The sequence below is a fragment of the Meriones unguiculatus genome, chromosome 1, assembly GCF_030254825.1.
Source record: "Meriones unguiculatus strain TT.TT164.6M chromosome 1, Bangor_MerUng_6.1, whole genome shotgun sequence".
NCBI lineage: Eukaryota > Metazoa > Chordata > Mammalia > Rodentia > Muridae > Meriones > Meriones unguiculatus.
The window spans coordinates 194,417,447-194,443,373 of record NC_083349.1 but is presented as its reverse complement, the minus strand read 5'-3'; the positions used below and the strand labels follow the sequence as shown (position 1 = coordinate 194,443,373).

General features: G+C 46.4%; 1 pseudogene; it reads right to left on the bottom strand.

Annotated features, from left to right (window-relative positions):
* Positions 1–16,423: 16,423 nt before the first annotated feature.
* Positions 16,424–17,297, bottom strand: LOC110565196 (heterogeneous nuclear ribonucleoprotein A1-like; annotated as a pseudogene).
* Between the last annotated feature and the right edge of the window lie 8,630 nt (positions 17,298–25,927).

The following is a 25,927-nucleotide window of genomic DNA, read 5'->3' as shown; positions in this document are numbered from 1 at the left end:
CCTTTCCTCATGTGTGCATGTGGATGTGTGTGTATGGAGCATTCACAGCCTTTCCTCCTGTGTGCATGTGGATGTGTGTGTATGGAGCATTCACAGCCTTTCCTCATGTGTGCATGTGGATGTGTGTGTATGGAGCATTCACAGCCTTTCCTCCTGTGTGCATGTGGATGTGTGTGTATGGTGCATTCACAAGTGTGTGTGTAGTTGCATATATCTGTGGGTGTGTACACAGAGGACAGAGGAGGGTATGCGGTGTCCTCTGCCACCACTCTCTGATTTATTCCTTTCGGCAGGGTCTCTCCCTGAACCCAAGTGCACATTTTCACCTAGGCTGGCAGCCAGTAAGTCCCAGCAGTCCTCCTGCCTTTGCCCCCCACAGCACTGGGGTTTCAGACATGTACGAGAGCAGACTGTTATGTGTGAGGGTGCTGGGATCTGAACTTAGGTTCTCATGGTTGTACAGCAAGCACTCTCTGCCATTGAGCCATCTCTCCAGGCCCAGGGTGTGGTATTTTTCTGACCCATTTTATGGTAAGATATATATAGACACATATTTTTCCTATACTCCTAAAATTATTTGAGTCTTTCTTTCTTCTTCCTTCCTTCCTTTTTCTTTCTTTCTTTCTTTGTGTGGGGAAGAAGTATGAACCATACTATACACATGGAGTAAGAGAAAAAAAAAAACCTTTGGGAATTGATTTTCTCCTTCCACTATATGGCTTCTGGGAATGAAACTCAATTATTGGGCTTAGAAGCAAGCGCTTTTACCCACTGAGCCATCTTGCCTGCTCACACTTGGCTTTTCGGCATGGTTCCTGGGGATCAAGCTCGGGTCTTCAGGCTTTCCAGGCCAGCATTTTACGGACTGAGCTTCCCGCTCTCCCCGTCATCACTTCTTTAGCTCTTTTCAGATCCAAACCCAGAGCCTTTGGAGCTGTGTGCCCTGTAATTTAACGAGAGGCGTGTTCCTCCGGCCTGAGGAGCCGTGTCGCTCTGCTCGGCTCCACTGCTGACAGGGGGTGACAGAGCATGTGTGCAGCAATGCTTTCTGTGGAAGACATCAATGGCACGAAGGATGTGCCTTTGCGGACACGAGCCGGACAGGAAGAGAGCCACGGCCACTCAGCAGACAGCACACGACGCCAGAAAAGCGTAAAACCGTGTTCAGAAGAGGCAGAAGCTTGAAGAAAACGTCAGGAATCCCCCGGGGTAGCCCTCTGGAGTTCAGCTTGGCCCCAGCTCCAAATGTGTGCCCCTGGATGTGTGCAGCTTAGGGGACCCAAGGCAACTGAACCAAGGGAAACTTAACCACTAAGCACCGTTGTTTATAATTAAAAATATCTTTTTTTTTTTCCTGAGATGGGGGAGTAGTTTCAGCTACAGAAAACTCAAGCAGAAAGTAGAAATTATGCCCATAGCCATTTTTTTCTTCCTCACCCCAATTTATTATTAACATCTTTCGTTAGTGTAGTACATTTGTTCCAGTTCGTGAGCCAATAGTGATCCATTAGTATTAATCAACAGCCCTGACTAACAGTAGTGTTGACTCTCTGTACTGCACATTATGTGGCTTTTGATAAATGCCTCAGTTCAAGCAGCTATGATGCTAGTTTAATACAGGAAGTTTCACGGTCTTAAACCTGTTCTGGATGCCACCAGCTTACCCTTCTCTTCTTCCTCCGAGTGAGCTCTGGTTAACCACAGTCTTCACAGTTTTCCAAGAATGTCCTATGGCTGAAAATCACACAGTACCCTTGTGTTTTAGGTGGCATCTCTGACTTAGTCATACACATTTCTTCCCTTTTGTGGCTTGATGGTTCATTCATTTATTTTTGAGTCATTAGTTTCCCCACTATCTGGATGTTTGACAGCTTAGTTGATCACTCACCTACTTAAAGACACTTGGCTGCTTCCAAGTTTGGGGAATTATGAATAAAACAACTATAAACATTTATACACAAGTGTGTGTGTGTGTGTGTGTGTGTGTGTGTGTGTGAGCATGTGTACATGAATTTTCAACTCACTCAGGTAAACAACAGTGATTCTGAGATTTATGTTTGGTCTTGGAAACATGGCCAAATTACCTTTCTTTATAGGTTGTTGGGGTCTTGGCTTGTTCTTGTAATCTGCAGAAGTGAACTCTGTAGTTTGTAAGCCATTTCTCAAAGAGGGGTGTGTAAAGAAGATGTGTGGATAACATGCTTTTCTAAGAATGTTCATCTTTCTATGAACTTTAGACCATAGAAATTGCAATAGCCACATGGAATGATGGTGTGTGTGTGTGTGTGTGTGTGTGTGTGTGTGTGTGTGTAGGCCAGAGGACAAACTCAAGTATTGTTCCTCAGGAGCTGTCCACCTTGTTGTTGAAAAGAAGTCTCTCATTGGCCTGGGACTCACCAAGTAGGCTGGTCTTGTGGTCCAACCAACCCCAGGCACCTGCCTGTCTCTGGTCTTCAAGCACTTTGCTGACTAAGGTGGTTTGAATGAAAATGCCCCCATTGACTTATATATTTGGATACTTAGTCCCTAGTTAGTGGAACTTTTCTGAGAAGGATTAAGAGGTGTGGCCTTGTTGGAACAGGTGTGTCACTGCAGGTGGGCTTTGAGGTTTCAAGAGCCCATGCCCAGCCCAGCCCAGCCTCCCTCACCTCTCTTTCTGCCTTCTACTTGTGGATCAGATGTGAGCTCCCAGCTACTCCTCCGGCACCATGCCTGCCTGCCTGCTGCCATGGTCCCCACCATGGCGGACATGTGTGAATTCCCTAATGAAATGCTTTCTTTTATAAGTTGCCTTGCCCCTGTTGCCTTCACTGCAATAGGACAGTGACTAAAATGATCTTGAATCACAAATCTTTCCCCTCAAATGTTTGTAGATGCTATTCTAGAGTTCTCTGGCATTTAGTATTATTGAGTCACAAATGAGCCAAACTTACTTTTTGTCTTTGTAGATACCTGAGTTCATATGCTTCTGTCTTTAAAGGTTGACTCTCCACCAGGGTCATGACTCAGGAACTGGATGAGGATGCATCGGGTGATGATTTCTGTTGCCTTTGGAGCATCATGAAACTTCTCAGAATGTATACTCCAGACTTTTTAACCATATGGGGAATTTTTCTTTGTGCATCTTCAATTATCCTTGTCTCACACACTCTGGTTTCCCTAGAATACTTAAATTCAATCCCTAGCTTTCAGTTTTCATCCTCTATCCATTTTCCTCATCCTCTTACCTGCCTTCTCTTTTGAAAAGTTTTTTAGCTTTGCCCTTGACATCACTATTTTGGCTTCTGAGGGCTAGTTTACTTTACTATTGCCAATGTGAATTTTAACACAGATCTTTGCTTTTTTTTGTTGTTGTTGTTGTTTGGTTTTGTTTTTTAAGGTGTTTTTTGCTGCTTAATTTTCGTTTGTGTTCCCTGCATCCAACTGAGATGTCATGTGATAATCCAATATTTTTCTGATTCCTCTAATAAAAAATATTTTACTTTATAATTACTAAGTCTTAATAGGCCCTACTCTATAGCCTGTTTGGTTTCAGATGACACAGGTGGACATGCATAGTTCACCCAGGTTCAGCTGGGCCCCATAAGCTGTAGCTTCTATAGCTTCTCTAATGGAGGACATGAAGATGCTAATTCCCAGCCTGCGCTGTTCTCAGGATTGCCCCCATCTCCAGCTGAGTCCTGTGGGAGCCACTTCTCCACAGTGCAAGTTCCAGCGACAGCATTGTGCCACTCCCGACCCTTTCTGTTCCAGACAGGTTACATGAGGTGGAGAAGTCAGCACCTCAGCTAGCTCAGTTTGGGAGAATGTGTCCCCAGTCTGAATGTGTCTTCTCCAAGTCCATCAGGACAATGCGTGGCTCCCACAGGGAGCCCAGGCCCACCTGCTTCCATATTTGAGTATGGGGTGAAAGGCTTATGTTTCTGCCTTTGGTTTCTGGGAGGTGAAGGAAAATGGGAAGATGGGAAAGCCCCATCTTCACCTCTTCCTACTCTTACCACTTAAGAAACAGTCAGTCCTCATCAATCAAATTGTATCAGCTCTGAGACTTAGGGAAAAAAACCTCCCCCAAATTCCTACAGGCTCCGAACAAGGGAACAGAAGACTGGCTGCAGCATGACTGCAAAACATTGGTTCTGACAAACATTCGTGTTGGTGGAGCCAGGACAAGTTCATTCAACAAACGTTTTCTTTGTTTTTCATTTTTTTCTTTTGGTATGTGTGCGTGTGTTGTACGCACACGCGCGTGCATACGGAGGCCAGAGGTTGATGACAGATGTCTTCCTCGGTGGCCTTTCACCTTAGATTTTGAGACAGGGTCTCTTATTGAACCTGGAACTTACAGATTTATCTACACTGGCTGGCCTTCTGTCTCTGCCTCTACAGTGCTCGGATTGCAAGAGCCACTGCCGTACCCAGTTCTAAAGAGGTATGGGATTTGGACACCTAGCCTCATGCCATGTAGCAAGCTCTTTGCCACTTAGCCATCTCCCCAGCCCTTCCATAAACTGCGCGCGCGCGCGCGCGTGTGTGTGTGTGTGTGCGTGTGTGTGTGTGTGCGTGTGTGTGTGTGTGCGCGTGTGCGCATGCCTTTAGTATATGCAGGCTGGCATCTCTTTGGATGCTAAGAAACATCCTCCCCAGCACCATTTAGGATGAGAAATAACCCGGAGAGCAGCCTCCAGGAAAATGTGGTGGCTTCCCTGAGCACCCAGAGGTCTTTGACAGTGAGGAGAGGCTGGCTTCTGGGAGGGGGAAAGAGGCTACCTCAGTGACCAAGCAGCCTCGAGGTTGTGGCTCCCCAGATCAGGCAGAACTGCACAGACTCCAATGAATTGAGAGTGTAAATTGAGCAGATCGACTTGGCTTGTGCAGGACAATAAAGATCTGCAAACACTCGGCTCCGTATTGAACCTGAGGCAGGGTGATTAATTCATTATTCACTCCCTGGGCTGGAAGTGTGTACACCCAGGGGCCAGCTCGGATGAGTGTGGTCATAAATCACGCTATTTAGAAGTCGCGCAATGAGAAAATCAGCTGGCTGCAGGGGGGTGTTCTGTAGAGCAACAGAGGGAGCAGAGCCAAGGCAGGCCAGTTCACTCTCTGGAACTGCCCCAGTTGGCCAGGCATTTGGCTTCCCAGCCAAGGCAACCAGCCTCTCCGCCACCCTCCTTGGCGCTTCCTGGCCTTACTTACCACAAGCAAACAAACTCCGCCTCGAGCAGCAGAAGCGTGCTTGTGACCCGAGATGGCCTGTCTCAGAAGTGGACAAAGTCCTAGGAATAATATTAGAATCCCCAAAGGGCCGCTATGGTCTGCTTCATAAACTAGGACCCCTTCCTCTCTGGGAGCTGTTCTGGGTTGCGGGTCTTCCTGGCCAAGCTTTTGTGGCTCAGCAGCCTTCAGTCAGGGTCCCTGGCTGTCCGCAGCTGCCAATCCTGAGCCACTGTCTTTACCCTCTGATCTCTGCCGCCTTTCTACGAGAGTCCTTTGGAAGACTTGACTTGCATTTAGAGTGAAACAATATAATGGGTCTTTCTGCATGTGCTGTCTAACTTAACCTTCACGATGGCGAGAGAGTTTCTAGCTGTCATCTACAGCAGAAGGCACTTGAGGCTTAACCCAGTAAAACGGCCTGCTAGGATGCAACCTCCATTTGGTCTATCTGCAGAGGCTGGCTTTCTGAATTTTGTTACGGACTGCCTCGCTAATCCAGAACATTTGCTGAAATGCTACAGGCATGTTTCAGGGCCCACCAAACTCACACTATTTTCCCTGGAGCCAGGGTGAGCCCCAAGAGACTGGCCAGGGCTTTACTTGCTACCAAATTTAGCATGAAAAAAAGAAGTAAAATAAATGACTAAAAGTGTTCTCCACACTGTTTCCATTCTTCTCCTGAGCAGAATAGCTCTCCTTAAAAAGGGAAAAGTGTCCCGGCTCTTCTCATTCCTCCTCCCATGACAGACGCTACCGCCAAATGCAATCTGTCTACAACTCTCTTCGCCTCACTTGGTGTACAAAGAAACATGGTTCTCTTAAATCTACTTACGGAGCAAGAGAGCAAATAGCTGAATTCCTTCACAAAAGGCCTCTAACCGAGGGATTAGTGGGTGATAGTCATTCTCCCCTGTGCTACATAAAAGGGCGTCTGTGACTCAGCCTACCTTTCTCAAGAACAGGAATAATCTTCTAAGACCGCCTGCCCCTCCTGCTAAACAGGGAGGAATGCCCGGTGACCAGACCTGGAGGGCTCAGCTTCCTTTAGTCAGCTGACCACTGACCTCGTGTTGATCAAGTCCCGGGTGAATGGCCCCAGCCAGCCTGGGTTGTAGCTTGCACTAGAGCCAGGAAGGAGGAATTGGGAATGGACCATTGGCTCACGGAAAGTCTCATCCTGGAAAAGGGGGGTGACCTGACTGGATCACCAGGCACATTCCTGGTGCACGTTAAATGGGAGGCCGCTAGAGAGAGGGATGAAGGGTTTCAGCAGCCGCAGTTTTTCTCTTCACTCGCAGCATTGTTCACTCACGGTGCCTGCAGTGGGGTGAGGCTGCTCCAAGTGAACGGGGATATGGACACAGGTGGTGCCTGCCAACATCCATGGTTGGTACAGGGTGTGAGCTGAGGCTCTGAAGACTGAGAAAATTGCATTTGGCTTAAGCCAAGATAAACATCCACAGAGATCCAAAGTCAGGACATGGTGTCTGGACTCAGTGAGTTGTAGTTCCCTTACCCCACGTGATTGTACCAATAGAAGCTATGAAATTTTACCCCATTACTTGATGAGCTGAACTCTCTAAACAGGTACAACCCAAGTACCTCAACCAACTACCCCTAAAACTATGTTGTGCCAAAGAAACATGTGGAAATGAACTGCAAATCAGGATGGAAATGTGCTCATTTGGTGTGTATGTACTTGTGTGTGAGTGTATGTGTTTGCATGTGTGAATGTGTGTTGTGTGTGTTTGTCTCAGTATGTGTGTGTGTTGCAGTGGTAGGGATGGACCCACGACCTCACAATGTAGGTAAGTGCCCTACCTGAGCCACACCCCCCTCAGCCTGCTGTGTTTTTGAGTGGATATATGATGAAAAAAAGACTTACATGACAATCTGGAGCAGGGAGATTGCTTGGTAAGCTAAATGTTTGCCTTGCAAGTGTGGGGACCTGGATTTGATCCCCGGAACCCATGTTTAGAAAACAGTCCCAGGCTGAGGTTTCATACCTGTGTTTCACATCCCGGTGTTTAGAAGGCAGAGCCAGGCAGAAAGCCTCACTGCGTTACACACACACACACACACACACACACACACACACACACATACAGCATGCACACAAGCACCTGACATGGTTCTCCGGCCTGCACACAAACACGTACTTGTGTGTGCATGAGCACATGCACTAACACACGGGCACAATCGTAGTTACTCCAGGGGACATTTATTCACATGTGGTAAAGATGCACAGGCCTTCAGGGCACAGCTCCGGCTTTGTGTGTACATGCTCTTTTGTGTAGTGGCCACAGCCTCATGAAACAGACTCTGTCCAGCTTCAGCCAATCCCTGCAGCCTCTCCCGACCCAGCCCCCACTCCCAGGGTGAGAACTGTACTAATTTGTTCTCTGAACTTGAATTTGCTACTGCCTTTGAGCTTGACATAACTGGAACCAGGCCTGTGCACTCGCTGGCTTCTGCTCAGTGTGACGTGGCTGAGATTAAGTCATGCTCCTCCAGCGGCGAGTTCACCCTACTGTTGCGCCATCAGCTCGTAGTGCGAGGACGGACAAATCTGTTGATCCATTAACCTGTCAACAGATGCTGGTTTCCTTTCCAGCGTTCGGTTGTTAAGAATGAAACTGGGTAGAGCCTTTTGTTTGTTCTTGCTACAGAAGGAGTTTTACAAAAATACATAAAAACACCAATCCTCTATGTTAAATAAGGCTTTATTAGGAACCGACAGGCAATGTGCAGTGCCTTTAAAAGTAACTCCAGGAAGTGTGAGCTAAAGGTAAAACAGCACTAAACTCAAGTAATGATTTATATATTCAAAGACTTGACTATGTGCACTCGTGTTATTTACATGTGGGTGTGTGCACACAGTGCAGATTGCCTGTGGAGGCCAGAGATGCCGGATCAGGGTGGCAGTCACTCGTGCTTGTGAGCTGCCCCGCGTGGGTGTTGCGACTCAAACTCGGCTCCTGTGCAAACGCAATATATGCTTTGAACCCCTGTCTCTCAGTGCCCCCTCCCGTCTATTTTAAAAAATAGGTCAATTGGGAAAAAAATCATCCAACATTTAAAAATATGTATAAAAATATGTATAAAGATAAAGTAATTTTAGTCCATATAAAATGTGACATACTCGTAGGATATATATTTTCAGCGTCTGGGAACTTTAAGCCAGTTCACGTTGGGTGAAGAGGTTGTCAGGCATACTCAGCCCCACCTAGTACTCACTTAGTTCAAGTGTAGTCAGTGCAGACTTGACGTTCTTTCCCAGGATTCCCGCCACTGGGAAGCACATGGATGTTCGTGCACAGAGAGACACGCACTCAGATGCAGGAATGAGTGGAAGCTTGGCACAGAGCTTAGGGAGCCTGGTACTGTGCCAGGGGCTAGCGTGATGCCCAGGGCATTAAAACCTGGTGCCTCTGCAGTGGTGTGGGTGGGGGTGAGCGTCCCTGGGGCGCCCTCGTGACTCACGGGATTGGGTCCAGTGGGATTGGAAGCGGTGTGTGTTGAAGAGCTGGTGTGTCTCCGCAGTGAATGAGGAACTGAGACCCAAGCTTACCACAATGATGGTGGGCCAAGAACCATGTGACCAGAGAGCCACCTTGGTGGGCTGTGCCAGCCAGAACACTGCTTCAGTCATTTCTGAGCCCCTGTCCCGACTGCAGAGATTTCTATTGTCACTGTCACACTGTGCTCACATACAGGACTCCAAGTCATTCAAATGTGCTCGCAATCTCTTCTGCCTTACTGTGTTGACTGTATTTGATAAAACCAGCTCCCTGTCATCTTCCACGTTACTCATAAAAATCCTCCCCTGCAAGGTGACTCCAGACAATGACAGTGAGCAGAGCATCTCACAGAGGCTAGGAGGATTTTAAATGTTTTCATCAGAAAGGAATGATAAATACTTGAGATATGCTTGCTCAGGTTTTGTGCAGCACACTTCATAAATAAATGCAACCATTTTAATGGGCTCATCGGAAAATGTAATAATTAACTTGGACAGAATCTGAACAAAGTCCATGGGATTGCCACCAGACTCCCGGGGTGACAAGACACTGTGAGAACTCAGTCAGGGGGTTATAAACCCACCTCTTGGTCCCCACACATGCCCACATGTGCAAGAAGAGGAAATACTCAGAGAAATCAAGAGGTAGGGTTTATGAATAATCCCTTATCCACTAACCTGGGGGCAGAGATGGAGAGAGACAGAGGCTCTCTCCACACACACACATACACACACACACACAAACACACACACACACACACAGAGACAGAGAGACAGAGACACATGGAGAGAGACAGAGACACATGAAGAGAGACAGAGACACATGAAGAGAGACAGAGACACATGAAGAGAGACAGAGACAGGCACACACACATACACACAGAGACAGAGAGACAGAGAGACAGAGACACATGAAGAGAGACAGAGACAGGCACACACACACACACACACACACACACACACACACAGAATGAGCTAGACTGGTTCCTAGTGAGTCCACACTAGCTCCTGGCAAACACTGCTTTTTTGTTGAAGAACTCAACAGTCCATCTGTTCAGTAATCTCTTCTAGATTTTGGTTGGCACTGGCGACACTCGTCAATCAAACTGTGAATTTTATTTATTAACTTTGATTTAAAAATCAGTCTGTGTGTGTGTGAGAGAGAGAGAGAGAGAGAGAGAGAGAGAGAGAGAGAGAGAGAGAGAGAGCATGCATGCAAGTAAATGTGGAGATCAGAGGTCAGCCTTAGGTGCTGTCCTCAGGAGCCATCTGCTTTCATTCTTGAGACAGGGTCCCAAAACAACTAGGACAGCTAAGCTGGCTCTTAGGGAGTCCCAGAAATCTGTCTGTTCCTGCCTCCAAATCACCAGCTACCATAAGCCACTATAAACACAGCCACCACACGTGGCCATTTATGTGGGTGTAAGGGATGAATTTGGGCTCTCATGATTGTATGAGGAGTATTTCAGCGACTGGGCCATGTCCCCAGACCTAGGGTGACGCTTTTCGCAGATGTCCTTTCGTGCCCTCCCTCTGTTTTCTGGGGACTCTTGCCGTCCCCCTCCCTGAGCAGGGTGAGCTAAGTCATTGAAATACAGTAGGCAATGTATTTCATGAGGGGAGGGTACAATTGGGACATAAAGTGAATAAATTATAAAAAGAAATGTAGATCTGCTGAGGTCTGGGTAGAAAGCAGTGGGTGACAATTCATCAGTCTTGTGACATTTTGGTCACAACACTCGTGATAAATAAAATGTTCTACATTCTCTCTAGGACACCAATACAGTCTCCATTTAGATTGGAATTTCACTACCATATAACAAGAAATCTGGAAAGCTGTTTCAAGCTAAATCTTTCTCATCTGCCTGGGCTTGCTTCCAGCGGGGACTAGCACGCATCTGGCTTCTGTTATCGTAAACCTGGAACTCTGGTCCTCCCGGGGTGTGCTAGAGTCTGGAGGCAGGACTCCTTTGACAGGTACTCCTGTTAAGGGACTCCTCACTCACTGGGCTGCACACATGCTGTGAGCCTTCTCGTCCCTTTCAGCTCTTCCAGACAAGAACAGGAGCCTATTTACTGTGCCTGAGCCCCGACGACGGCTGCTTGCTTTGAAGCTGTGCCCAATCTCTCAACGAAGGCACGAGTCCTCACTCTCTTCAGAGGCCTCTTCCCTCTGAGCCCTCTCCCATCTCCACCCCTTTGACCCTTGTGGCTTCATTGTGGTTTAACAGTATTTGAAACCAGTTCAAACACACTTCTGAGATATTTGAACAGGAGCCACCTATGGAATGTCACTTTTCACGTGGCAGCCAAGGGGAAGGCAGGATTCCATCTGTACGTTCAACTCAAGTAGCTTTCTAATCTGTTCTAATCTTGACTTTCTGCTGCCTCCATTCGCCTCTGATGGTGTTTCTATTACATTCTCATTGTTGTTATTGTGGCGGTGCGTGTGCATGTGTGTGCGCTTCTGTGGCACTCGTGTAGAGGTCAGAGAACAGCTTGCCATGACTGGTTCTCTTCTTCCACCGTTTGGATCTAGCAAGTGAGCTCATATTATCAGGGTTGGCGGTAGGCTTCTTTATGTACTCAGCCACTTCGCTGCTCCCAGCTCAATGGTTTTTCTTTTTGATAGAAAGGCACACAAAAACAGTAGTTAAAAATGTCTGCTTTGTCACCCCACATTACATGTTTTCCTCAGGGATAGTTTTCCTTCTGTTTGAAACACACTGTAAAGAACATTAGGGAATTCATTTAAGCCATAATACAATGAATGGTACGGAGGTTTCAATGCTCACCCTTTGATTTCTTTTCATGTATAGGATGTGTGTGTATGTATATGTGTGTAGGTGTGTGTGTGTGCATGCATGCAAGTTCATATGTGTGTGGGTACATGTGTGTGCATGTGGAAGCCTAATTTCTCTCTATCTTAGTCACTAACGCAACGTCTCTCACTTAAACACAAAGCTCACTACCACGGCTCATGTCCCAGCTGGTTTGGTTTGGGCAGCCCCCATCTGCACAGCTGAGCGTTAGAATTACGCTCAGACTTCCAAGTTTGCCTGGTCGGTTCTAGGGGATCCAAACTGCACTTTTATACCCAAGTACTTTAAGCACTGAACCATCTCCTCAGCCCCATTATTTCCTAATGGTAAAATTAAATAGAATTGACAAAATATTGAGATACACATAATGAAATATTATTCAGTCTTTTAAGAAGTAGAAAATTTGCAATATGAAATAATGTGGTAAAATAGCAATGGCTATATATTTAAAAAATAGAATTGTAACAAACAAAAACTACCCATGACTAGTGCAGAGTACAAAGGAGAAGAAAAACACTGGTCACAATATCTAAGGAGCTACTATGTTTCTTTTTCAGTAGTTGACTTGGGGACTTGCACACTCCAGTCCCCAAAGGTGACATAATGTTGCATCCACAGTTCTGAATCCGAATTCTTTCCTTTTCATCAGTGAGTTCATGGGTGTGTGTGTGTGCTTGTGAGGGAGCACCGGTACATGTGTGTGTCTATGTATGTGCATGTGGGAGACCTCAAAGTGCTGTTCTTTGTAGCTAGCCACTCTGTGTTTTTTGTTTGTGTGTGTGTTGCATGCATATGAGCTTCTGTGTGAACCTGTGTTCATGCAGAGACCAGAGAAAGGTATTAAGTGTCCTTTTCTGTTATCCTTGGCCTTATTCTTTTGAGACAAGGTTTATTAGCAAACCCTGAGGATGCTCCTGTCTTGGTCCCCAGGGCTGGGGTCTCAGAGGCATGTGCCCATAGCCACATTTTTATGTGAATGCTGCGGATCAGATCTCAGGCTCTGATGCTTGCACAGCAAGTGATCTTACCCACGGGGCCTTCCCCCTCCCCGTATCTTTTTTTGTTTGTTTGTTTTTTGAAGCAGGATCTTTCATGGATCTTTTGGAGTTTGCTTGAGTATACTAGGCTGGATGGCCAGTGAGCTCCAGGCTCCACCTTCCCAGTTCTGGGATTATAATTATTTACTGTACACCTGCTTCTCTCCTGCCCTGGTGGATTCTGGGAGATAGAGTTCAGGTCCTTATATTTACGTAGCAAGCACTTTTCTGACTGATACATCTCTCTAGCCCTTGGTTGCTAATTCTTTTTTTTTAATATTGAAAATATATTCTTTTCCTCATATAGTATATCCTATTATAGTTTCCCCTTCCTCTCCTCCAGTTCCTCCCTACCTCCCTTTCCCTCTGGATCCACTCCCTTTCTGACTCTCACTAGAAAAGAACAGCTTCCAAGAAATAACAACCAAACGTGACAAAGTAAAACATAAGATGAAGCAAAGGCTATCGTATCAAAGTTGGACACTGCAAACCAGCAGGATGATAAGAGTCCCAAGATCAGGAAAAAGAGTCAGAGACCCACTCTTTCTCACAGTCAGGAAAACACCATAAAAACACCATAAAACAGCACCAACGGCCATGTAGGTGTCCATGGCGTCTGTGCACAGAGGGCTGCGTTGACGCCTGTGGTCTGTGCTGCCACCAGAAACCATACAGAACTCCAAACTCCATGGTCCAAGCTGCTGCTGACCATAGAGGGCAAGGAGGCTTCTGCCGCGGTGTTGATGGCTGCAGCCGCACAGTTGAGAGAGAGAGACTTGAAAGGCTTCTGTGACAACCCCCCCAACACACACACACACAAAAACAAAAAAAGAAACAGTCTAGACAGGAAGCCATTGAAAAGAACTCTTAAAAACTGTGATAGCAATCCTCAAGTGCTCTTTACAGCTGATGGCTTCTGGTGGGGTGGGGTGGGGTGGGGTGGGGTGGGGACGGACTCAGTTTTCTTTAAGGAGCTGGCCATTGGGAGTTTGACCATGTTCCAGTGAGTATATGGGTATATAACACGACTTGGACTTGGCTTTCTTTCCTTTGGAGGAAGTCATGAGGTAGGGTTGGATGGTGGACCTGGGAAGACTGGGCATGTGATCAGGGCACATTGTGTGAAACTCCCAAATAATGTCGAAAACAACACTAAGCTAACAGCTGTAACATTATGCAGAGGACCCGGTGTTGACCCGTGTAGGCCCTGTGCTTGCCGTTCAGTTTCTGTGAGCTCATCTGTGCCTAGTTGATTCAGAGGGCCATAGTCTCCTGGTGTCCCCCAGCCCCTCTGCCTTCTCTTCCTCAGAATTCCCAAGGCTCCGAGGGGCGGGATTTGAGGAGACCTCTACACCGTGTCTGACCCTGGGACTCAGCATCTGTGTCTGCCTGCTGCTGAAGGGAGCCTCTGATGACAGCAGGATCAGGCCTCAATCTAGGAGCACAGATATTAATCCTTAAACTTACCTCACTGTGAATAACCCCCATCACCAGTAAAATTCTTTGAAAACCATCTTAATGTCTCCATACTGGGTGAATGTAGGGCATAGTATGATTTAATTTATCCCTTTCACTTGTTATTCTTTTTAATTAATTAATTACTAATTAGCTAATTAATTAATTAACTTCATCCGGATAGTAGCCCGCTTTCTCTTCTCCTCCTGGTCCTGCCCTCCCTCCCTCTTCTCCCTATCCCTCCTTTCTCTTGTTATTAAACATTGAGGTTGCTTCTTCTGCTGCTGCTTCTTCTTTTTCTACTTCTTTCTTCTTCTTCTGGACCATTTTGTTTAATATTATAATGTAACCATTACCCACAAATATCAGAATTTGGAGTGTGGACTCTGAAAGGCTATCAACACAAATTGCCATATTACTTTCTACAAATGTCTATCACAGGTCAAACTCATCCCAACCAGGCATAGAGGCACAAACTTGTTATCTCAGCACTTAGGGAAGCAGAGGCAGGAGGATAGCTGTGAGTTCAAGGCCAGCCAGCCAAGGCTACACAGAAAAACCCCATCTCGAAAAACCAAAAACCAAACAAACAAAAATCCCCAAACCAAGCCCATAAAGCCCCATCCCCACACCCGGGCTGACTCAGACACCCAGAGCTTTTATTCAGGTTGCCCATGTCCTCCTATACTCTGGGCAATGTCAGAGACCTGGAAAAAACTGGATTTTGGCTACAGAAACCATAATCCCAAAGCTGGGTATCCACTTCAAGGGAGGAGAAGAAGGAAGTAATGTGGATGACCGTGTTTGCACAGCCAGGGTTCTCCCAGAAGGCAGCTGCATTCTCTGCTGATCTGGTCTGTGTTTGGGTCACTGCCCACCAGGACATCCCTGCTTTTGCCATAAAGCACACAGCAGGGCAGGGCAGCCTTGTTTACACTCAGTCACAGCCCAGTCATCTTACACACGGAGACAGAGCATCCTCCGGGCATCCTGAGCAACCGCTGATAATCACATCCCTAGGTGGGTTTGTTTGGCATCTATTCAGTTTGAATTGTCCTACTTTTACTTGCAAGTGATGAGTTTTGCTCAGAGTGTTCCCAGACCCCAAGACAGGATCTCACACTACATAGGACCTGTCTTCCTATGCTTTCACCATAAAAAAATAAGACAGATACTTAAAGGCATGTTTTTTTTCTTTTTTTTTGCATATTTATTATTTATTACGATTTATTCACTTTCTATCCAGTCCCTCCCTCCCTGCCTCTTCTCCTCCCATGCCCCTCCCCTAGTCCACTGATAGGGGAGGTCCTCCTCCCCTACTATCTGACCCTAGCCAATCAGGTATCATCAGGACTATCTGCATCCTCTTCCTCTGTGGCCTGGTAAGGCTGATGAAGTAATCAAAGAGCCAGCCACTGAGTCCATGTCAGAGACAGCTCCTGCTTCCCTTACTAGGGACCCCACGTGGAGACTGAGCTGCCTATGGGCTACATCTGAGCAGGAGGTCTAGGTCCTCTCCATGCATGGTCCTTGGTTGGAGCATCGGTCTCTGCAGGGCCCCCTGGATCCAGATTTTTTGTCTCTATTGGTCTCCATGTGGAGCTCCTGTCCCTTCCAGGTCCCTCAACTGAGGAATGGATATAGAAATTGTGGTGCATTTACACAATAGAATACTTAGCAATTAAAAACACAGAAATCATGAATGTTGCAGGCAAATGGATGGAATTAGAAAAGATCATCCTGAGTGAGATAACCTAGAAGCAGAGACACCCATCGTATGTACTCACTTAAAAGTGGATAAACATGATAAAATGTATAGTCCTAATAAAACTAAATAACAAGGAGGACCCTAGGGAAGATGCTTAACCCTCATTCAGAAGGGCAAACAGTATAGACATCGGAAGCAGGAGAAAACAAGACAGGAGCCTACCAGAGGACCTCTGAAAGACTCTACCCAGCAGGGTATCGAAGCAGATGCTGAGACTCATAACCAAACTTTGGGCAGAGTGCAGGGAATCTTATGGAAGAAAGAGGAGATTTTGCTTTTGTTTTTTTTTTTAAAGACACATTTATTCAGCATTATGACCAGACACTTAGCAATCAACAGCATAGGTGAAAATGGAATGCTTGACACTTCACAGAACAGAAAGGAAAATAAAATAATTAGTCACAAATACAGTCCTGGAAGTTTGTTTGTGTTTGTTTGTTGCCCACACACATGAGTATTGTCTAGAAACATGTCTTCTTTGTAGCAGCTAGGCCCTGCCACACTGGGCCAGGCCAAGTTCACAAATCTGCTGTAACCTGTAGCTTCTCTGTCACCTCTCTGGCTCTCCTCTCCTGCTAAGCTTCGTTTCCTGGCTGAGATGTAATCAGAACCTCCGGCCATGGCCACAGGTGCTGCTGCTGCTGCTGGAACCTCCACAGCCACCTTGGTTTTGTGGTTTGGCAAAGAACTGGCCTGCACCGCCATAAGGGCCGGAGCTCCTGCCTCCAAAGTTTCCTCCCTTCATTGGTCCAAAATGTGAAGACTGATTGTTGGAATTGCCGAAATCACTGTAGCTTCCACCACCTCCAAAACTGTTTTCAGCATTACCAAATCCATTCTAGCCATCCCCACTGCTACCATGTCCACCAGCACCACGGCTGCCACCAAAGCTGCCACAACCACTGAAGCTTCCTCCTCAGCCAAAATTGTTATTGCCACCAAAACTGCCTCCACAGCCACCACCAAAGTTTCCGGAACCACTTCGACCTCTCTGGCTGGACGAAGCACTAGTCATCTCTTGCTTTGACAGGGCTTTTGTTCCTTCGCAGCTGTGGCCATTCACAGTGTCATATGCAAAGCCCCTCTTCTCCCCACTGCCTCGGTCAGTCATGATTTTAGTCACTTCAATCTTCCCCTACTGTTCAAAATAACCTCATAGGTGATGTTCTTCAGTCTCTTCCTCAATGCCTCCAACAGAGAGACTCTTCTCTTGACACTGCCCTCTTGGGTTCCCCAGCTCTTCCGTCCACCTTGTATGGCCTTGCTTTCATGGCGGTGTCCATTTCCTCCACAGTGGCGTAGGTGACAAACCCAAAGCCCCTGGATCTCTTGGTGTTTGGATCTCCCATTACCACACAGTTGGAGAGCGTTCCCCATTGTTCAAAATGGCTCCTCAGATTCTCGTCTGTTGTTTCGAAGCTCAGACCTCCAATGAAGAGCTTCCGCAGCTGTTCCCGCTGCTTGGGAGGCCCTGACTTAGAGATGCCGGCAGGGCAAGGAGAGCCTTCAGCGATGCTTCCGTGGCTGTGTCAACAGGCAGAAAGCTTAAAGGCATGCTTTAATGGACTTATTTTAATGATGTTTTTATTATTATTATTTTGAAATGCTTCACAGAAAAGACAAGAAAAAACTTAAAAGTCACAGGCAATCAGGAAGCGAAGGCTGCAGAGCGGCCAGCGTGGATGGTGGTCTGCTTGGCAGATGGGGGCCTGCCGCATCTCAGTGGGTGACTGTGTGGGGTTGGCAGGGACCGTGCTCACCTGGCAGATGTCAGGAGACACAGAACAAAAATGGAGGACCAGTGAGAATTCTCCTGCTTGACACTATCCAACTCCCAGGGACCTCGCTTCAACGCCAGGGAGAAGGGCAGGGAAGACTCTCGACCTGGATGATAAAAACCGCCACATGGGAAAGGTCTCATGGGTAAAACATGGAGACCACTGGTGTGCTTGGAGTAATAAATGTCCCCCCATTGGCAAATGTGTTTGGACCCCTGGTCCTTAGCTGAGGTGTTTTTTGGGGAGGTTAAAGGACCTCCCAAAGAGGTAGGGCTTTGCTGGAGGAAGTGGATCACCAGAGCAGGGAAGCTGAGGTTTTATACCCAGCTCCTGACTGTAGTTGATGGAATGCATCCCCCAGAACTGTGAGCTAGAATGAAACCCTTCTTCCTTAAATTGCCTCTTGTCAGGTCTTTTGTTACCATGGTAAGAAAAAATAACTAATATAAATAGAGTCCAATGTGTGTTGTTTTCCCAGCTTCTGTGCCTTCTGAGCTCAAACTTCAAGTCCTGTTGTAGTTCAACTACTGACCTCTTTGCCAGCGAATCAGCTAAGTTCTGTTCTTGGGTGGAAGAGGACCGGATGGATAGAGTGTAAGGGCAGACTTCAAGGATCCATGCAGAGGTCTGAGGAATGGACTCTGTACCCCTCCAAACAGTCATGGAGAGTGAAGCCACTGTGTGCTAGGCTCAGAGACTCTTCTCAGGGAAGGCTGGAAAAAGCCATGCTGTTATGGTGTAACCCCAGCCAACAGCTTTTTCCCCTCACTTATCCTTGGTGAGAGCTGGAGTTTAAAGCTCACGCAGTGGTAGAAATGTACAAAAATCACAAAGACAAACAAGAAAAACCCAAGAAGGCCATGATTCTTCACAGGAATGAACAGAAGAAAAGGATTCTGGTCTCTCTAAGATGTGAGAGCGGGGCCTAGGTCTCCCCAGGACCCTGACAGACACCTGGCACATCCTTACTGTCAAGACAGGAAAGCTTCAGATGGGTCGCTGAGGCAGCCCTGGGATCCCCAGACCCAAAGCTTGGGTTCCTGCATTGTCATCACAACGATGTCTACAGTGACAGAGAATCTGAACCATCCAGACTGTCGAGCCACAGGGCAGCACTTAAACGGATGAAGGCTTATTTATACCCAGGAACACTACATGGTGATTATAAAATAAAAAGCTTACAGAAAGCAGGTCCGTATGATTCTGTCTGGATTTTAAGTTAAAAAGACTTAATATGTAGGACACAATGTTATTTTTAAGTACAATGACATCCATTTAGATCTATTATGTAGAAAACCTCTAATGGGATAACAGCAATCTTTATTTTTCTTTTTCACATTTTTCTGTGTTTAAAGTAATTATGACAAAGATGCATTGATTTATTTTTTTTAAGTACAATGTTTGTAAGTGAAAATGTTAAATCCTGTTGTTGCATCCATGAAGTAATGGCAGCTGCATCTTTTTCCGTGAAGAAGTGTGACATTTTCTACACAGAGTGGGTAATGTAGGCCTTCAGCTACAATACTCCCTGGCCTTTGAACTGACCCCATCTCTTTCTGGGCAGTCAGTGCCAGCATGGAAGGGCATTACCCCTGACCTTCCTGCCCTTTGTGGAAGTCTTGGTGCATCCTTGGGTCCCAGAGCTTCCCAAGGGCTGGCGGAGTCTTTCCGAAGGTTGCACAGAGCCAGGTCTGTGCACCAGCACCCCTCCCCCTCCACTCTTCTACCAGCCCTGGACTGCACGGTCCTCTTCATGATTCCCCCAGCCTTCCCGTGCTCCATCTCCTCTCTAACCTCCACAGGGCTGAGTCTAACAGGTCTGTTCTCAGCTCTGTCCTCCTGGAAGACCTCCTAGGCTCCCCATGTTTCCAAAGGTACTAGGAGAGAGCCTAGTATAGGAGGATAGAAAATCCCTGAACCCTGTGAAGGACTTATCCCTGAGCATCCCCAGTTGGTAAACAAAAAGTAAACGAAAGCCTTTTTCTACTAGGAGTTTTCTCTTCTAGTTGTTTCCTGGAATTTCTTTTCCTTAAACCTCCTGCCCTCACCTCAGGGTGCTTTACATTGATTCTAGAATGAGAGAAGCTTCCCAATAAAATTGAAGATCTGACAACTATGGATCTTGGATAACCCAAGCAACACACGGATGGTGTGCAAGCTGGTTTTATATCAGCGTGAGATAAGTCAGCGTCATCTTGGAAGAGGGAACTTCAGTTGAGAAAATGTCTCCCACAAGATAGGCCTGCAGCCAAGACCGGGCTGTATTTTCTTGACTGATGATTGACATGGGAGAGCCCAACCCACTGTGGGCGGTGCCACCCCTGGGCTGGTGGTCCTGGGCTCTGAAGAACGCGGATTGAGAAAGCATAGGAAGCAAGCCAATAAGCAGCACTCCTCCGTGGCCTCTGCTTTAATTTCTGTGACCAGGTTCCTGCACTGATTTTCCTGAATGGTGGAAGATGAAGTAATCCCTACCGCCCCCAGACTGATTTTGGTCATGGTGTTTTAGTACGGCAATAGAAACCTGCAACTAACGCAAACGGAAAGTGCAACCAAAGCCATTGGAGCTGACACCTGGAGCTAGGGAAATTACGAATTTGGGTGCCTCTGCCAGGACGGTCAGTTCTCAGGACAGTAGCGCTCTCTCTTTTATAATACATGTACACTTGTATATGTGATGTGCATGAGTGTGTGTGTGTGTGTGTGTGTGAACATGGAGGCCAGAGGACAATTTTGGGAGTCATGCCATCTACCTCCTTGGAGCCAGGGTCTTTCACTGACCTGGAGGTCAGCAGTTAGTTGAGGCTGGCTGGGATTCTTCTCCCTCTGCCTCCTCTAACAAGCACATGCCACCATGCCCAGCATTTTTATGTGGGCTCTGGGAATCAAATTCAGGTCCTCACGCTTTGCAAGGGACATATGGCTATGTTTATGTCTAAGTTAAAGGCTTAAACCAGTATGTAGGGCACTATCCTGGATTTTGTTTGTTTGTTTTTAAAATGACATCCATTTAGACACATTGCACAGAAGGCGTCTACTGGGGTGACAGCAGCCACCATTTTTCTTTTTCTATGTCCTCTACATGTTTGTATACTGAACCATCTCCCTAGTCCCTCAGGGAAGTGTCTGTTGAGAAGATCACTTTTCCCAACACACAAAGGTCCGGGGTCCCTCTGGCACTCATGAGAACATTACCAGTTTTTCTGTGGTAATACGAAGCTGGCATATGACATCTCAGGAGTCACAGAGCTGGGAGAAGGTGGCTCTCCCAGGCACCCTCACGATTGTCATCTTCGACAGCCTGAAGTCAGCATATGAGACACCAAGAGAGGTGGGGACTCAGATGGAAGAGGGCTTCAAAAGGGCAAGGCCAGCAAGACGTCAGAGTTAGTGACACCAGAGTCACAACCAAGGGGGTTGAAGAGCAAAGTGTGTGTGTGTGTGTGTGTGTATGTGTGTGTTTTCTGCCTACTGGAGGTGAAGGCCCCTTTGCCTCCCTGTCAGTGCTACAGGGTCAACTGCAAAACTGTTTCTATGACCTGCTTCAGGGCATTGCTAGGGATGGTGGCCCTAGCAAACAGCCTCAAGCTGTTTCTCAGCCCACATAGAGGTCTCTTAATTACTGTGTTTTTTGTTGTTGTTGTTGTTGTGTGTATGGCAGGGATGGGGGTGGGGTGAACAGCATCTTAAACACTCATTCTTCCTGGGCTGGCCGGAGTCCCTGGCACTGAGACTGTCACCACGCCTACCTCACTATCTTTTTTTTTTTCTTTTTTTTTAAGGCCAGGTCTTGCTAGGCAGCCCTTGATGGCTTTGGATTCAGCAGGTAACCTTGACTGACCTCAAACTTGTCATCCTCCTGCCTCCACCTCACAAGGGCTAGAATTCCACAGGCAGCAGCAGCGTGCCCATCTTCAGCATTTTTTTCTCTACACTCTTTTTCTGTTTCAAACAACCAAAACTGCTTTCTGCAGCTTGCTCACTCAGAACACTGGCTGATTAGCATGTATGACATACACTGTTTTGCCTATGTTAAAATTGGCACAGAGAGAACCATGCTAACAGTTTAACAATGCAGTTGCCTGGTGGAGAGTTGAGGCACACAGACAGGAGTGTGCGATGTGGCATGGTCTTGTTCGTGTTCCCACACCAGCCATGTCTCACACCTGGTGAAGAGGACATTTCCCAGGGCTTTGGACAGGCTTCGTGTTTCCCAGGACATTTCGGGAGACTCGGCTGAGGAGCTAAGAATGAGAAGCAGTCTTTTGCTCCCTGACTACCTGCACTAGAATCAGCTACGTTTGTTTAAAAATTCATGGTCTTGGATTGCACTGCAGCCCCTGAGTCAGACGGAGGCCTGGGGAGAAGAAGCCCCGCCACAGCCGCAGGACTGACCGAATCCTGGGGCCCAGGGCAGGCACGGAACTGCTTGGCACCTGGCCCAGGCTGGGGCTGCGGGTCCCATCTTTTTCAAAGCCTGCCTTTAAAGCCGTTCTTGGCTGTTTTTGCCAACAGTTCTACTTCCTAGAACTTATCCTCAGGACATAACCACATGATGTGAAAGTATGTATGAGAGAAACACATTCATCATGGCTCCTGCTTAGATTAATGAAACATTTGGAAAGAACTCAGGTATCAATCAATAGTAAAGTAGGTAGGATAAGTCTGACATGTCCATAGGAGAGACAGCTACACAAACTTTATAATTGTGAGGTAGACGTCTCTGCACGAAATTGAAAATGTATCTACAATGTATTGTACTTCATGGGAGGGGGGAAAATTGGCAAAAGAATAGAGTTACCTTGTATGTGACGTATGGCACTCACATACGTACATAACTGTATGGCGTGTATCATCTTCAGGACATTGTTTCTCACCCAGGAATGCAGATCTACATGCTATCGTGGACAACCTTGAATCCACTCTCTTACACACACACACACAGATTGCTGTAGTTATTCTCTGAACAGTAAATCATGTCAGCTGTTATATAGTGTTAGGAATTGTCTTAGTTAGGTCTCTATTGCTGTGATGAAACACCGTGACCAAAGCTTCCTGGGGAGGGAAGGGTTTATTCAGCTCACACTCCCACATTGTAGTTCATTACTGAAGGATGTCGGGATAGAGACACACACGGAGCAGGAACCTGGGAGGCAGGAGCTGGTTCAGAGGGCGTGGAGGAGTGTACCTTCCTGGCTTCCTCCTCATGCCCTGCTCATCCTGCTTTCTTTCCTTTTCTTTTTGTTGTTGTTTTTTGAGACAAGGTTTCTCTGTGTAGCCTTGGCTGTCCTGGACTTGCTTTGTAGACCAGGTTTGGCCATGAACTCATAGAGATCTGCCTGCTTTCTTGTAGAACACAGGACCACCAGCCCAGGGGTGACCCCAGCCACAAAGGGCTGGGTCCTCCCCCCCCAACAATCACTAAGAAAATGCCCTCCAGGCTACAGCTGAATCTTATGATGGCATTTTTTTTCAGTTGAGGCTCCCTCCTTTCTGATGACTCTAGTCTGTGTCGAGCAGTCAGTACAGGCATCTTAGGTAATATAGAGACGTTTGAAGGTAAACAGGAGGTTGTGCAAATACTGTACAAGTTTCTGTGGAGGACTAACCATCCACAGAGAGCTCTTGCTATCTTTGGGCATCTCGGTTTCCTCAGGGGATGCATAAAGCTCCCAGTGAACCTGTCCCCCAGCTCCAGGGCTTCCCAAGGCCTGGTGCACGGGTGTAGCTCAGTTGGTAGCACGCTTGCCTTGAAGGCACAAAGCCGAGACCCACGGTCTGTCTCCACCAAGCACCACATAAATTAGATATAATGGTGCAGGCCTATGATCCAGCAATTAGGAAATGGAGTCAGGGGAATCAAAAGTTCAAGGCTACTAGCCTCAGCTCCATTTCTAGTTCAAGACTAGCCTGGACTATATGAGATTCTGTCTCTAAATAAGTCAATGAGAAAAAACAAAGCCAATTTTATTCCACCATATCTTTAACTTTGTGTTTTTTCCAACCTGGAGTATTTGGGAAGAGATGTAATTCTAATCTTTTTGTTTTGTAGTTAGTTTGAACATTGATTCAAATAAAGGATGCTGTAAATCACTTTAATGTTCCTTATGTCTCTTTAATCTGAAGGTTTCTTCATCATACATTTGTTTCCTTCTTGTTATGTTTTTGGTTGAAAACAATCCTGTATAGCCACCCTGTGCAGGACAGTAGCCACATTTGACAATAAGACAAATTCTGGGAGGAAATCAGGAAAACAAGCCCATATACAACGTCTCAAGAGTAAATCAAAATAGAAGGCTGGGATCACCCAGCAAAGTGCTTGAAGTTTAACATAAGGACAAAAACCCTTATAAAAACCTGGACGTGGCTCAAGGAATCTTCTTCTTGTTAGTTTTGTTTTTGTTTTTCAAGACAGGGTTTCTCTGTGTAGCCCTGGCTGTCCTGGACTTACTCTGTAGACCAGGCTAGCCTCAAACTCACAGCAATCTGCCTCTGCCTCCCTGAGCACTGGGATCACAGGTGTGCGCCACCACACCTGGCTTAAAGAAACTTGTAACCCTAGCACTGAAGAGGTAGAGAGATGGATCTAGATGGATCCAGCGCTTGCTGGCCAGCAAGCCTCGCCTAGCCAGAGAGCCCCTTGGGTCTTAGTGAGAGACTGTCTCGTAAAATGAGGTGATGTTTGAGGACTGATACTCAAGCTTAACCTATAGCCAGCGCAGCTATGCTTTTGATTAAATGCTTTCTTTTATAAGAATTGCCTTGGTCATGGTGTTCCTTTACAGCAACACGGCTGACACACGCTATCCAAACAGTGGTTTTATGTTGGTCACACATTACAGTGATTCCATTTTTACTATATTGTATTAAATAAAACATTAAAAAAATAATTTCAGTGCACAACTGTTGCAGGATATTTGTTCCCATTGTGAACCCCAAAATTGTGAACTGTAAAACTTTGTTTCTTGTTTGGTGTGGTTGAGCCCTATCACACACCTTTACTCCAAGAACTTTCTCTTTTTTGTAAATGAGTTGTAATGGTGTGGCTCAGCCATCTTTAACACACACCTTTAATCCAAGAGCTTTTGTTCACAGGAATTAATAAAGTTAATCTTAGGTCAAGAGGCAGAACAAGAAACCAGATAACAGGGATTAAAGAGTAGGGGGGACTTCGACTGGTAGGTATTTAAGACAGCACAGGGAGAAGAAGGAGCTTTAGCTCTCTGGATTTTTCAGCTTTGAGCTAGTAAGCCTTTGGCCTTGGTTTTTGTTTTTTTTTTTTTTTTTTTTTTTTTGGCCTTTTTCTCCTGGGCTGTCAGCTGAGCTAGTGAACCTTTTGGGTTTTTTCCATCAGGACATGAGCTGAGAAGGAAGGTCAGCTCAGTGGTGCCTTCTCTGCCTCTCTGAGTTAGTAGGTTTTCACCCCGGCATCTGATTCCTTGGGTCCTTGTTGGTAAAATAAGACTGTTGGAATTTTCATTCTTTAGTAACAACACACAGTCATATCCAGTTTTCCATCTGGGTGTTGGGGATTTGAACTCAAGTTCCTTGGCTTACACAGTGAGCTGTCTTCCTGGCCCATGAAGTAGACCTCATCCCAGCTGTCTGGGCCCTTGTCCTTCAGGTCATGCCAGCAGAGGCTCTGAATCCACGAGCATGACCTGGTGTTAGTCCCCTAACTTGTGGGGCAATGCAGCAGGTAAGGGAACAAGTCCTTGGGGTGTTAGTCTCCACTTCTTGAATCACAATTTCTATTTCTTTTCCTCAATTTCCACTTATCTTCTCAAGCCTTTCTTTTCTTACATGACTCCCTTTCTACATTCTTCTCATCTTATGCTGTTTTTCCATCAATTTATCATTCTCTTAATTTTTTCTTTTTTAGTTCATGTAATGTATTACGTTGTAGGTGTTCTCTTTTCCTGGGGAAGACTTCTGAATGCCTCACCACCTATAAGAACGCTGCGCCTTACTTTCTTTTGACTTAAGTGATTTTGTGTAGGTTGGCTAACAGTTGCTTTCTCTTGCTCACTTTTAATAATGAAACTTTTTGTTCTTTGAGAAAGAAAAAGTAGGCTAGGAAAAGTTTCTCAGACCCACTAACTTGGACGCTCTCCTTCTGCCATTTTGACAAGATTATATCAAAAATACCTGTGGCTAACGACTTTCTGTCCTGGGCCCGCTACTCTCCCTTAATCTACATACTTTTCTCTTTTCCCCACTCACTTTCCTGGGGTGCTCAGCTGAAATTTGTTCCTAACAAGTACTTCGTCAGAACTTTATCCCTGAACAAAAGCATATTGATTTTTAAAAACTTAGAGAGCCCAGACACT